This window comes from Pinus tabuliformis, chromosome 5_2 (assembly GCF_031772625.1).
Source record: "Pinus tabuliformis cultivar Carrire ecotype Pingquan chromosome 5_2, CPIR1, whole genome shotgun sequence".
Classification (NCBI taxonomy): domain Eukaryota; kingdom Viridiplantae; phylum Streptophyta; class Pinopsida; order Pinales; family Pinaceae; genus Pinus; species Pinus tabuliformis.
Genome location: NC_142306.1, coordinates 1,018,859,981 through 1,018,874,433, shown reverse-complemented (window position 1 = coordinate 1,018,874,433; position 14,453 = coordinate 1,018,859,981). Strand labels below are relative to the sequence as shown.

The 14,453-nt window shown below is 42.5% G+C and overlaps 1 pseudogene; it reads left to right on the top strand.

The window, feature by feature from the left end:
• Positions 1–12,756: 12,756 nt before the first annotated feature.
• LOC149162722 (glucosamine inositolphosphorylceramide transferase 1 pseudogene) lies at positions 12,757–14,228 on the top strand (annotated as a pseudogene).
• The last annotated feature ends 225 nt before the right edge of the window (positions 14,229–14,453 follow it).

The following is a 14,453-nucleotide window of genomic DNA, read 5'->3' as shown; positions in this document are numbered from 1 at the left end:
ACCATGGATCAATGAGGCTTATACAATTACAGCCTCCATTGAAGCAAAGCGCATGCAACTACAAGCAACTCAATCGAGGATTTAGGGTAGTAGTTCAGTAGCAGCGGTCACTGAACAGCGCATGGAGGAAGTTCAGCAGGTAGTCTCTCATTGCGATGCAAAAGTTGCAATGATCCAAACAGATCTGGGAGGTCTTCGCACTAAGATCTCCACACCTACAGAGTGACTTGAGGGTGGGTCACAATGTTTATGTTGGGGGCCTGTTGGGCGCAGGATTCCCCAAGGGCAGTTTTGGGGCTTAAATCCCATATTTTGGTCCAATTTTTGTAATCTTAATGTAAAGACTCTGCATTTTGTGGTCAAGGAGCACGTAGTTGTTAAAGAGTCATAGGGTTGTCCGCCCTTATTTTGATAATGTAATGTAGGCTATAGAAGATCTACCCATGGTCCGCGAACCATGGGAGTGTATAAATAGGGTGAAGCTCTAAGTAGTCAACAGCATCAATCGATCAAATGATCAATGACGAATAATTGAGTCCTATATTTGGAGTAGAAGTCTAAGTTTGGGTCGTAGCATAGGTAGAGTCTCTACAACTGAGTGCACATAGGCCTAGAAGTCTGTAGCTAAGTGTGTGGACCCCTGCAGCTAAGTGCGCAGGGCAGGTCGAGTCTGTAATAGTTTGGAATTATCAATAAAGAAAAGTATTCTATAATTTCTGTGTCTTTATTTCTTGTCTATGCATTTGTTACATTGGGTATGAATTTAACTTCGAATGCTTATATGATGCACAAATGTGTATAACTGTATTGATTAAGTGAATGCAAGTAAGAAAATCTATTTACACGAAGCTAACTAAGATTTATTAAGAAGATAAGTAAGATACTTAGCATAGTTTGGGAAATATCATAGTTCATTTCCCTAGCAGCACAAAATCATATCAGCCCCTGGTTAGGGTTGCAGAAGCTGATTGTAACATTTCACGAAGGTACAAAAGGGTGGAACAGAGAGCTAGAAACCTACATGAAATTAGGTATAGTTAGAATAAAATAACATCACATACATCTCAAGGGTGTGGAAACTTGGTTCCAACATTCCCCCCGTATTGCTTCGTGTGAGACTTCAGTCTGCGCCCTGCAAGCTGATGCCGAAAGGGCCAGTAGTGTAGGGATTTGTTTGGCTAACTAACACTGAACCTGGGCTAAGCCCCCATAATCCAAAAATTTATTAATTCAAAGAGTCTTGAGGGGCTTTTCCCAATTGGGTTCCCCTAGAAATGACTGTGTACTTTTGGTTTTTCTTGTTGCATATCTATGCATGTTGTTCTAAATTATGATTTTCATTCTGCGTATTATTGGAGTAGAATTTGTGTCTCCTGATTTCAATTTGATTTCTTGAGCAATTGCAATTTCTATCAAATTTATACATCTTATGCCCTCTACACCACCCCACAACTTTCAAACTCTGTTACCTAAGCAATGTAAAAGGGCACCACATGGCCCTCCCATGTAGGCTTCCACACATCACTACACCCAGCCACATTTGTTCGGTCTTCACCTAGTCATCTATGCTATGTTGTCTAGTCATCATCATAGTCATCCCTCCACATGGTTGGTCCCATGTGTTGGGTGTGGTTTTTTACCTATTTTCTACACATTCTTTCCCCAGTTTTGACCTTTCTGTCCTCCAGGCCTATGACTTTACATGATCGTTTTCCCTGTTTTCTCACCTTTTTAACCTATTCTACTGTCATGTTATTTTTTTGTATTTTACCTAATAATATGAGGTTTTATTCCTTTTTGTGGCTAACTGGGAGAGTATTGAAGAAGTATTTTTGGAATCTCTTCTTCTTTTCAGGTGATGGTTTGTGAGAACAAAGCTATGGAGCAGACAGGCAGTGTGAATTAACTACAAAGAATGGTAGAATGGTTTGTTGTTACACCCTAGATGTTGTTACAGGTTGTTGTTACACTACGCGTTGATACAAAAGTCCATTCTCATGCCAAAAGTGCTATCTCTAGTGATGTCGTGACATCCGAACCACCATTCACTCGATGTTGTTGCGCCAAAGATGGAAAATGTGGGTACTATTCCACATTACAATTGTCGGCAGTAGCGATTGTTTATTTTGGAAGCAACAAGACCCTAGCGATTGCAATCATAACTGATGTATATTTATTTAGAAATAGGTGGTAACTACTTTAATTTTTTATCATGACTGATCTGTTTTCTAATTTCGGGTTGTAAAAACTATAAATGAACTCGATTTTTCTTGTATAAGAGACGACATCTAGTAAAGTATTGTTACTCTACTTCTGTAATTCTAATTTTATTCTTAATATTAATCAGCACGGTGATGTTGTTACTGCTCTTCAGCTGATTCATTAATTACTTTTGTGTTATTCCTGCGCCTTGCTGAGGAGGAAGGACCCTCCTCTTTGGCAGGGACTGCAGTGATAGAGGTAGTGTATATTTTAGTTTAGCTAATTGATTTATGGTTTCTCGTTGTTGCTGTACAAATCATGGATCACATTCGCTGTTGTTTCCATTTACATTATTCTGTTACACTGAGTTAATCAATAGAGTGGTAGTAACCATCTGGAGTAGATATTAGTTCCTATGTGATGCGCGCCTTTACTTTGATAGCTGCGAAGCGTGATTTAATTATGTAGAGTGTTTTTATGTCTACATGCATGGTTTGATTCAGGAATTTAGATCAACGACATATTTTATTGTTTTCTACATTTCCTTATTTTTGGCTAGAGTGTATCGGCATAGACAGTGCAAACTCCAATGAAATGGCAAGACCTACACTAGGTTGAAAATTAAATGTTGCAGTCTTGATCAATTAAGATTGATTAAAACAACACTACATTTTGGTGTTGTTTTCGGGGATGGCATTTCACGACATAGTCAACCAAATTGTTTGTTTTATATAGAGTGTTCCTAGTCCGCAGTTGCTGGGTGATAAGACGAGAGGTAAGAACCTTCACATTGCTCTAACATACATGGGTGGGCTCACCATTGTGATTACTAGGGCACTTATGGAATTTTGGTGTTTTGTTTAGCATGTCTTCAGCTCTTCAATTGTTGGGCAGTAAGATGAGAGGTAAGAACCTGCACATCACTCTAACATACCTGGGCAGGCTCACCACTGTTGAAGACTGAGACACTTAGGGTGTGAGTTAATACACATAGGGTCCATGTGTGCAATTGTAGGAATTACAGAGATACTAAAATCACCCCCCACTCTAATTAGTCACATGAAAAACGAGTCGTAAAAGGGAAAGGAAGAGTGTATATTTGGGAAGGAAGACATTTATCCAAGAACTAATCTCCAAGGTAGAAAAAGAACAGTCCAGCTCTCAAAAGGATGCAAGGAAAACGGGGCTGCAGAAATCTGTTACTCCCATAAAAAAAGCAGAGACCTTTGATTCCTCTATCTTAGGACCATATCATTCTAAAACTAGCATCCATACCCCCAAGATCAAGAATCCAATTCATGAGCATGAAGGGGAAGCTAGTAATTAGAACTTGAGGACCAAGGGGAAAGGGGAATTGAGGGGCAACATCGAACACCTGAGATGGAAAAGAACCTATTGGTTTATCAATATCCAGATATAGGTAGTGCAGTGAAACAACCAGCTCCAGGGGTATCTGAGGTGCTAATCACATCTATAAGGCCATCACAAGAATAGTTTGAAGGACGTCTTCTACAACAAGGATTAGAAGAATTAGTCATGGGGGACAACAATGACAATAATGCTAAAACAGATGCTACTATCACCACATTTGAGTTCCCAATTGGGGATATCAGAGGTGAAGCTCCTATGAAAAATATTCCTCTATCATCCTTACCATCCTTCCAGGGGATGACTGTGGAAGATCCAGAAACCTTTTTATTTGAGTTCGATGTCTTATGCAGAAGTTATGATTATACCTCAGATGCACAGAAATTAAAATGATTCCCTGCTACTCTAAAAGGGGTAGCCTTGAGATGGTTCATGGGATTGGGTTCCGCTTCTATTCGAACATGGAATGATATGAAGGAGACATTCATATAAAAGTACTAGGACTATTACAGAACTAGGGATTTAAGGGAAGAGATATTTAGAATGACACAAAAGGAGGATGAAAGTCTAGAAGATTATGTGGAATAGTTCCACTATAATCTACAGAGATCTAAACATAGCTATTTAAACCGGGAAATATTGAAGACTATATTTATCATGGGAATGAGGGATGACTGTCTTGACACCATTATTGTCTACATGGGGCCTAACCCAGGTTCAACAGTGAGTTTAGCCAAGAAAATCCCCATACTACCGGCCCTTTCGGCAACAGTCCATGGTGCGCGTGCCGAGGTCTCTCTCGAGGTAGTATGGGAGGATCCTAGAACTAGGTTTCCGCATCCTAGGGATGTCTTGATGAAGTCTGGGAAGTTCATAAACTGATCCTACGCACTTGCGCTGCTCCGCGCAGCTATCTGTCCTTCGCAATTTGTGGAACTACTTCCGCATAGCTCTGTAAAGGGCGTGAAGAGGTGTTGTCTAGAACTTTTATCATTTCTGTGCTTTTGTTATAGATCTTAACTTAATTATGTGGGCCCAATATTCTCATTAATCATTCAACATTTATAGCTAGTGCGCACAATCATAAAATGTAAAGAGATGCATAAATATCATAGAAGAAATAAACACATAGTATTCTAGAATCAACTTATCTTTTATTAATCCTCTGTCCAAGTACAATCTCAACTCTGCCATGCACATTCAGCTAGGCCTCTGCGCACTCAGCTACAGAGCCTCTTACTACTACTACAACCCAAGACTCGGACTTATAGACTCAGAGTGAATTCCTCCTTCAAAAACCCATATTACTTCTCAACACTAAGACTAAGACTATTTTACACTTAGAGCCTCGCTCTATTTATACAATCCCATGGTCTGCAGACCATGGGTAGGCCGACACATTCTATATTAAATTACATTATTTTAGGGTGGACAACCCTAGACTCTCGCGCTCCACACCCGCATTTTTCGGGGTCTTTACATTACATTGACCAAACTTCAGGCTTTAAGCCCCAAAAACATGTTATGGGGGGATCCGCTGCCCAACAGGCCCCCAACACAATCATCGTGACTCGTCCCGAGTCACTCTGCTGGTGTGGTGATCTTCGTGTGGAGTCCACCCAGCAACTTTTGCGCTTTGCTTATGTTGGCAACACATTCTTTTATTGTCCGTTGTATCAGTTGTGCGCGAATCTCCGATGCATCGTTGTTAGGGGAACCTTCCTGCCTTAGCGCACATGTATCCTACATTTGTGCCAGCTTTTCCTCGATCGTGGCACTGACCGTGAATGCTTCCTCAAGTTAAGGCTGGATGTGCACTTTAAGCACTACTTATTTTTGGCACGCAGTGTCCACCTATTCCTTTAGAGCTTGGACCTCCTTCATTTTGGTACACGCAGGTCCCCATAGGCCCATCGGACCGCTGGCACACGCAGGTCCCAATCAGTTCGTTCCACCTGGTAAACTTTGTTCATGATTCCGCAGAGATTTGTGAATGCTCCGATGTGGATTATTTGTGGCATGCATCGCTTTTCCTGCTACCGCGTTGGGTTCTAATTCTTGATCCTTGGTCTAGGATGTTCTTGCATAGTACACGTCTGCACCTATCGACACAGGTGGGCGTGCAAGTTGCTTCGTCCTGGCTTCCCAGCTCTCGTTCGACGCTGGGGACTTCCAAACCGTAAGCACATCCATCTTCTACATTCGCGCCAATTGCCAATAGTCTTCTGATGTGTACTCCACCATCATGCAGGTGTTGCACGTAGCACCCATTCCAGCGCATTATATTATTGTTGTTCTGGTACTACGCTTTCAAATTTTTCCAGGAGTTCATCCACTGATGTTACTTCATCTTATGTTGGTAGTTCCCTTGCAATTTAGCGTTGTCACTTCGTGCAACTGGTTCTACCAGCGTTCTACTTCTTCATTTGAATCTAAAGTACAGGAACTGTCACGTTCCCATGAGATTCTCCCATCTGCATTCAAGTTCACCCGATCCTAGTCTTGCGTCGTTATCTGGTAAATGCAGTCTAGCTCATCGTCATTGTCATCATCGCGCACAGGTTCAGTGTAGTGTGCACCTTCAGCTAGATCTAGTGGAACTACTACGCGTAGGGACTTTTTCTCAAATATCATTTTCCGCTTCTTCAGGTTGATGATGACATTCATATTAGTGCCCCAGTCTATTCGTAGCAACGTAGGATAAGGATTGTTGTCATCAACAATCTCTATTACTTCAAAGTTCATCTATGTGCTTGTGCCTTTAATATCAATTGTTATTCCTTAACCTTCCCATGGGCATGATCTTCTGTTGGTTCGCCATTGGTAATTGAATAGGGGACCACTGCAACGCGGGCCTGCCCATGCGTTACCAGGTTTGCTTTGGTAACACATTCGCATCAGACCCAGGTCTAAGATTACCTGGTTCATTTCGAATTTACCAATTTGCGTCGTTAATCTCATATCCCTTCTAGTGTGCAATGTATGCTTTCCTAGTTTCTGGACTACGCGCGGTTCACCCGACCCTGCGCACCTAGTGATCAGCTCTTGTAGTCCTTTAACTGCCCTATTTTCGCGCAACAGCTTCATGCATGTCTCTAAAAAGGTAGTAAGCATAGAAGGATCCACCCCTAGATCTGGTTGATCCTTACTACCTGAAGTATAGGCCTCCACGAAGCTCTTCTTAGCTTCCATAAATGTCTCCTTTGCATGTTCCAAGTCAAACTCAAGTTCCTTTGTTGGAGCCTTGCGAACCCATGTATCTTCCTCAAGCTGCTTCCCCTTATCTACTCCTATGGTCGCACCACTTCTGAGCATCATGTTCACGTTGGGTCTTCATCACGCGGTTTAGACTTCATCATTTGGATATTTTGAGTTGGAGTAGGCTGGAGTACCCCTTTCTCGCACATTTCTGCAATTAGCGTAGGACAATCTACCATCTCATGATCAAACTGAGCACAGTACGAACAAGATATCCTCATTGGGTTGGTACAATCGTGAGCATAGTGCCCTGGTCCTTCGCAATTGTAGCGAATCAACTGTCTGCGGCCCCTTCCTGGCCCCATTCCTCCTCGTCCCCGACCTCGCCCTGAAATCCAGCGCACCACATCCCCGTAGTTGGGTCGAGGCCTCGCATTTCTATCTGCATTCTATAGGCTGGGGTCCTCTCCATCATCAACTTGTAGCCATGACAAGTGCGCTCTTCGTGGCCCACCAATCTACAAAAATTACAAAACAGCTGTTGTGGAGTCTATGTATACTACTGAAATAGATGACAATTGTCCATCGTGTGTTTTCCTCCTATCTGATAGATCGCGCACCATAACACGAGGCCCTACTCAACCCTGCGTGTTCTTCTAGTCTCAATAGCATTGATCCCCCTCCTGCCAAGTATTTCACGAATACTGGACAGTGATCCTTATCGTGGCCCTGACCTTTGCATTTTATACACCATACTTCCTCGCGTGCCTCTAGCCATGGTACCCTATCTTGCTTCAAGCTCTGCATTTCCAGGTAGAGATTCTATAGTTGTGCGTGGTTTGTTGAACTCTTAGCCTCGAATCCTATATCGGTGTTTCATGCAACCTCATCACCATTTCCAATGCTTTGGCCTGGATTGAAAGCTTCTGCTATGACAGCGTCGTCCTCAGGTGCGGTGTCAAAGATGCCACAAACCACGCACAGTGAGGCGCATCTGTTAGCGTCATATTAGCCTCGTGGATCATACTCTTCAGCCACTGATCTAGATCCCAAGGGGTTTCACTTGGAATCATCGCGATCTCTTTAAATCCGATGATTGACTGCGTCTCTGATTTCGGCAGGCTAAATTCTCTATTCAGTGCATTCTGGATCTCTGTTATTCCTGCATTTGGGTGATCATTGGAATGCTTGATATACCATGTCAACACACAATCCTGTAGCATGCTCACCAATGTAGCCTTCTTAATGTTATCGTCCATGACCCCTTGTGCTTCCCACACTGCTCTTACCATGAACCAGAACTGATCCGGATCATCATTTCCTACTCCTCTGAATAAGGGTAGCTTGATCGCGCTCGCCATGCTGAAGTATGGTGGTGGTGGAGGTGGAGTGGGTGGAGATGTGGGTGAAGCAGGTGAAGCAAGTGGTGGCGTAAGTGGAGGTGGTAACTTTGGAATGCATTGCCTTATCAAACTGACTGCACTTCTCGAAGAGACCCGAGCGAGCTCTTCCTCGATTTCTCACGAAGGTGAAATCAAGGGATTGTTTCCTAATTCCTCGCTACCTTTGTATATCCTTCCGCTCCATGTCGTTCCAAACATTAATGTATTCAAATCACTCGTTTTTCACATAACAGCATCTTAATCCAGTTATTCAGGGATTTAATGTACCTACCCCACGGTCCCTTGAGAAAACGTTGCTCTTCTTCCTTGTATCTCATAGTCGTGTTTATCGCAAAGTCAGTGATAAACCCCCCATTATCTAGTCGAGCCAATGGTCCACAGCCCGCGCGATCTTATCTTCTGATGTCTCTAGTCTGTGCACTAATTTTGGAGTCCACACTATCTGTTGATCAAGCTTATACCTTCCTTGGCTATTGGCTAACCTCACGATCCACTCATATAGTTTAGACGGGAAGGACGCAAAGAAATCTCGTGGATTTCCGTATATACGTAGCGATCCAGCCACCTTTTCTTGGATGTCTGTGGAGTTTTGATTTCCTGTGTCATGAACTTCTGAATCTTTTGATCCAACCACTCTTCAATTTCCTTCTCCGTGGGATTCCAGTGTTCCGACATCAGACATCCCTTAGGCAGATCCCAGTCCTAGCAACGGAACCATTTGTTGGCTATGTGGGGCTTGACCCAGGTTCAGCAATGAGTTTAGCTAAGAAAATCCCAATACTACCGGCCCTTTCGGCAATAGTTTGCAGTGTGCGAGTTGACGTCTCACCCAAGGTAGTATGGGAGGGTGTTGGAACCAGGTTTCCACACCCTATGGATGTCTTGATGAAGTCTGGGAAGTTCGCGAACCGATCCTACAAGCTTGCATTGCTCCGTGTAGCCGTATGTCCTTCGCGACTTGTGGAACTGCTTCCGTGTAGCTTTGTAAAGGGCACGAAGAGGTGTTGTCTAGATCTTTTATCCTTTCTATGCTTTTGTTATAGATCTTAACTTAATTATGTGGGCCCAATATTCTCATTAATCATTCAACATTTATAGCCAGTGCCTGCAATCATAAAATGTAAATAGATGCATAAATATCACAGAAGCAATAAACACATAGTATTCCAGAATCAACTTATCTTTTATTAATCCTTTGTCCAAGTACAATCCCAACTCCGCCCTGCGAACTCAACTGCAAGGGTCCGCGCACATAGCTGGGGACTCTACCAGGCCTCTGCGCACTCAGCTGCAAAGCCTCTTACTACTACTACGTCCCAAGACTCGAACTTACAAACTCAGAGTGAATTCCTCCTTCAAAAACCCATATTACTTCTCAACGCTAAGACTAAGACTGACTTACACTTAGAGCCTCGCTCTATTTATACAATCCCATGGTCCGTGGACCATGGGTAGGCCGACACATTCTATATTAAATTACATTATTTTAGGGTGGAAAACCCTAGACTCTCATGCTCCGCGCCCGCATTTTGTAGGGTATTTACATTACATTGACCAAAATTTGGGCTTTAAGCCCCAAAAACATGCTATGGGTGGATCCGCTGCCCAACAACCATGAACCTATTACAAAAAGGGGATATAAGATCCATTTGCTGAAATTGTAAAGTTCTACCTAAGATGCTCTCGAGGATCATCCAAGGCGAGGAGTACAATTCAAGAGGCCTATGCCCAAATAAAAAAACCTACAGGTGGAGGAGTAACCAGAGCGAAGATCAAGAATGTATTCGAAAATTTCAAGACCGATATCCTCAGTACTCTCTCTGCCAAGATAAATTCAGCACAAATTAAGAAGACACAAGCAGACATTGGCACACCTCTGGCTATGTTCTGCCTGGATTGTCAGAAGAAACATCCTTTGAGGGAATGTGAATTGAAAAATATCATCTTGTGTAATATTTGCAAGCTGGAGCATTCAACAGGGCAAAGTCCAGAGATTCCTAGAATAAAGACAGTACTCAGAGAATCAAGCGAGGAAGTGAAGTCCTCTTATTTCATCGCACCAAGGAGGCCATGGAAACGCGACCTCCAGGTATGTCTCAAGACTTTTCCTCTTTCAATTCGTGTAACAATGTATATAATACTCAGCAATATTTGTCACAATATCCTACCCCTCCTTCAGCAGAGTTTCCTTCACCTTGGAACAAGTGGTCTCCATCTCCTCCTATTCAATATCCTAAATCTCAACCATATCCTTGGAACCAGAATTGGAGAGGAAATACCCAGAATTCAACTCTACCTAGACTACCCATGCAACAATAGCTACAGTTACCTCCTTTCCAAGCTCTTGTTCCTCCACCACCTGTGCGACCCGAACTACTTGTGCAACCTAACCCAAATCCAAATAATAAAGTAGCTCAGGGCATAGAGGCTCCGACTACCTTCCAGACCTACCTTATTACCCCCGTGGGACTTAATGAAATACAACTACAATTAGGCAAGGTAATTAAACCAAGTCACTCCCCTATCATTACAGAGGAGGAATGTGAACCATCCAGAGGAGATGTCGAAGGCTCTGAGGCGACTACTATGCCTACAAAAACTGATATAGAGGAAGTTGTTACATCTGTAACAGTCTTCCCACGAAGAACTGTTACTACTGTAACAACCAACTCAGGGAAAGCTGATACACTTGTAACAACAGATTCGACTATTGTAACGCAAGACCCTCCGTATCATCAGAGGTTGGCCGAACCTAGGATGACTTCACAACCCTAATCTGATTTTCTTAGGGAGTTGCAAAATTTGCATGTACGAATTCCTTTGCTACAATCCCTTAAATAAGTACCTATTTATGCTAAAATAGTGAGAAATTGTGCATTAAGAAACCTGGGAGGAAGACTAAAGACCCTGCCACCATACATGTGATGGGGAAATTATCTGAATTAATGATTGCTCAACCTCTCCTAACTAAGTACAATGATCCAAGAAATCCTACAGTCATTGTCTACATTAATGATCAGCCCATAGCCAACACGTTGATCGATCTCAAGGCTGCCATTAATGTAATTACAAAGGACCTCTTTGTCACTCTCGGGCTACAGAGACTTAGACATACTCCTACTGTACTTGAATTAGCATACAGGTCCCGTGTTAAACCCGAGGGGATGTTAGAGGATATAATGATTACAATAGCTTCCTGGAGGTATCTGATTGACTTCCTTATCTTACAGCCCAAATCTAATTTGGGGTGACATCCTTTGATCCTAGGGAGAACTTGGCTGGCCATCGCGGATGCATTTATAGGCTGCAGGTCAGGATCTATGGTGATCTCGGATGAACATGCAACGAAGAACCTTAATATTTACCCCCCAAAACCAAATATGGATGTATACAACCCTTGGTGGGAAGCATTTGAGCCTGAGTCATATCTTTTCCTACCACTCCTCACTCTGGGGAAAGCCTAGTATTTCAAAAATGAGACAGAAGATGATGTCATTAATGGTTTTATTAGTAACTCACTTTCTGTCGCTTATGTTAAGAATGCGAATGAGGAAGAAGAGGTGGAAGATATAGATTTTGAAAAAATGAGAACTACTCTGAATATTGACAGCAGTCCAATTGAGATAGAATCTGGAAAGTGTTTCAATGTTAACCCCAACCTGACTACCAAGAAAAACCAACTGTTATTACAGCTGTTACAAAAATAAAAAATAAAAAGGCATTTGCATGGGACTATATAGATATGGAAGGGATCCACCCTAACCTATGCATTCACCATATTTATTTAAAGGATGGTTGCAAACCAGTCAGACAACCACAATGCGCATGAACCATGTGATGCATGAAAGTGTTCCCTCTGCGGACAGAGGCAACCCCTCTAGCCCTAGAGTGGGTCTAGTCACAAACAAGGATAGATCAACAATAGCTTTCCTTAAACAGTCATAGTTGGAGGCGTACCTCAACTGGTGGTCAATGGAGTTCCGTTGCACTGCTCCAGCTTCCGCTTCCTCGATGAGTGATCAACCTAAAACAATGCAAAGGAAATACAACAAAGCACGTAATCGGAAAACAACAATGATCTATTTACTCACAAAGTCAAGAATTCATGAGCTATCAAGTAAATTACATACAAGACATAGGAAAACATCATTGATTGTGTTATCACTGACAAAATTTCAATGCTAAATGTCTGCAAATAAGCACATGAACCCTTTTAGCAGTTTCGCAGCGCAAAATGTTTAGGTGGTTTCGTAGCGCATAATTCATAATTTGCACTGGCTGCGCTACGAAATTGGGAATTTGTCCGAAACCATTGCTCACCCATATCACTTTTGTCTCCTATGAGTTCTGTGGGAATATGATATATGCATAGAAAAGCCTGTTTCGGCAAATTGATGGTGAAGTTTGTAATTCATCTGAGTTATGGCTACAGGCTTGCTTGCCTTCTAGTGAGAGTTTAAAGCTTGTTAACCAGGATAAAAGTCCTCAATCAGTTCCACTGTCAATGACAGCTGAGGTTAATAGAAAGGTGGCTTTGAATAAGGTGCAAATCATAAGAAGGAAAGCATATCAAGATTTGGACGATGCTAAGAAGGAGCGGTGGGAAATAACACCCCAGGCTGGCATTTTACTGGATGTGTTTACATATTTTGACACCCATTAAGCTACTGTGAAAGCCCAGATGGAGTTCTCTTGAATTGAACGGGTTACCGCAGATGGGTATTTTATTGGTCCACGAAGTTCGCAGGGTTTTATGCTTAACAGAGATCCAGTTTTTATGGTGTTGATCGTGCTCTCCCCGGTTAAATAGAGAAACCCAACTCATTTCTTTGGCACCCACGTTTTCTTCCATTTTGCATTGTGGTCAAATATTGTTGGCTAAACCGTCTTTGGGGATAAGCTTTCCTGCATATAATTCTTCACAGGTTAAGGCCTGTTCAGATACAGTTTTGGAGACATGCGCCGGATGTGATAGCCAGAGAGGATATGGGGGAGAAGGGATTGAAGCATTCGGTACCGAGCAGTTTGGGCGGCGGTGGATGTTGCGACATGAGTCGGAAATGCAGGTGCAGGTGGAGATGGGATTCTCCGGCTCGTACATGCGTGTTATCGCTTACCTTTATCTTTTTCCTAGCATCGTTTCTAATTTTTGGGGCTTTGGGGATGTTCTTTGCTTGGCTTACATTCTCTCCTTTCGAGAAACCTGCTATGAGCCCTTTTGGTTGTCGAGAGGATAATGAAGGATCATGGTCTATCGGAGTTTATCGTGGAAGAAATCCATTTGCATTGCATCCTATTTAGGAGGAAGGAATTTCAAACGACAGAAGCTCAGCCTGGCCTGTTGCTAATCCTGTATTTACATGTGCATCAGCTTCTGATAGCAGTCACCCGAGCAATTTTGTGGCAGATCCTTTTCTCTATATTCAGGGAGATGTTCTGTACCTGTTCTTTGAAACAAAGAATGCTTTAACAATGCAAGGAGACATTGGTGTGGCAAAAAGCATTGATCAAGGAGTCACCTGGCAACATTTAGGCATTGCTTTAGACGAAGAGTTTCATCTTTCTTATCCTTATGTTTTTTACTATGATGGGCAGATATACATGATGCCCGAGAGCAGTCAGAAAGGGAATCTTCGTCTTTACCGGGCATTGGATTTTCCTCTGGAGTGGAGACTCGAAAAGGTGCTTCTTAAGAAGCCACTTGTAGACACTTTCTTGATCCACTATAATGAAAATTACTGGCTTTTTGGATCAGATGTCAGTCGGTTTGGTGCAATAAAAAATGGAGAGCTGGAAATCTGGTATGCTAGTTCACCTCTTGGCCCATCGAAACAACATAAGGGCAATCCTATGCATAATTTTGATAAAAGCTTAGGTGCAAGGAATGCTGGAAGGCCTTTTGTGTATGATGGACATCTCTATCGCATGGGTCAAGATTGTGGTGACACTTATGGGCATCGTATACGAGCATTTAAAGTAGAAGTGATCACCAAGGAAAAGTACAGAGAAGTAGAAGTTCCCCTTGGAATTGTTGAGTCTAGGAAAGGGATGAAATGATTTGTCTCTACAAGAGTCTGTGGAGTAATGCTGAAGCAGCAGTGGATTCCATGTTGTTTGAGATGAAACTGATCAAAATTGAGTTTGAAAAGGAGAAAGCTGGTTTGCTAAAGTAAAAATGGTGGTTGTTAAACATCCTGGATCAAAAGCTTTCGATTTGAACAGCAGATCACTTCTAGATATTGAGCCTAGATCAAACAGAGACATAATTGCAGTTGCTCTGGC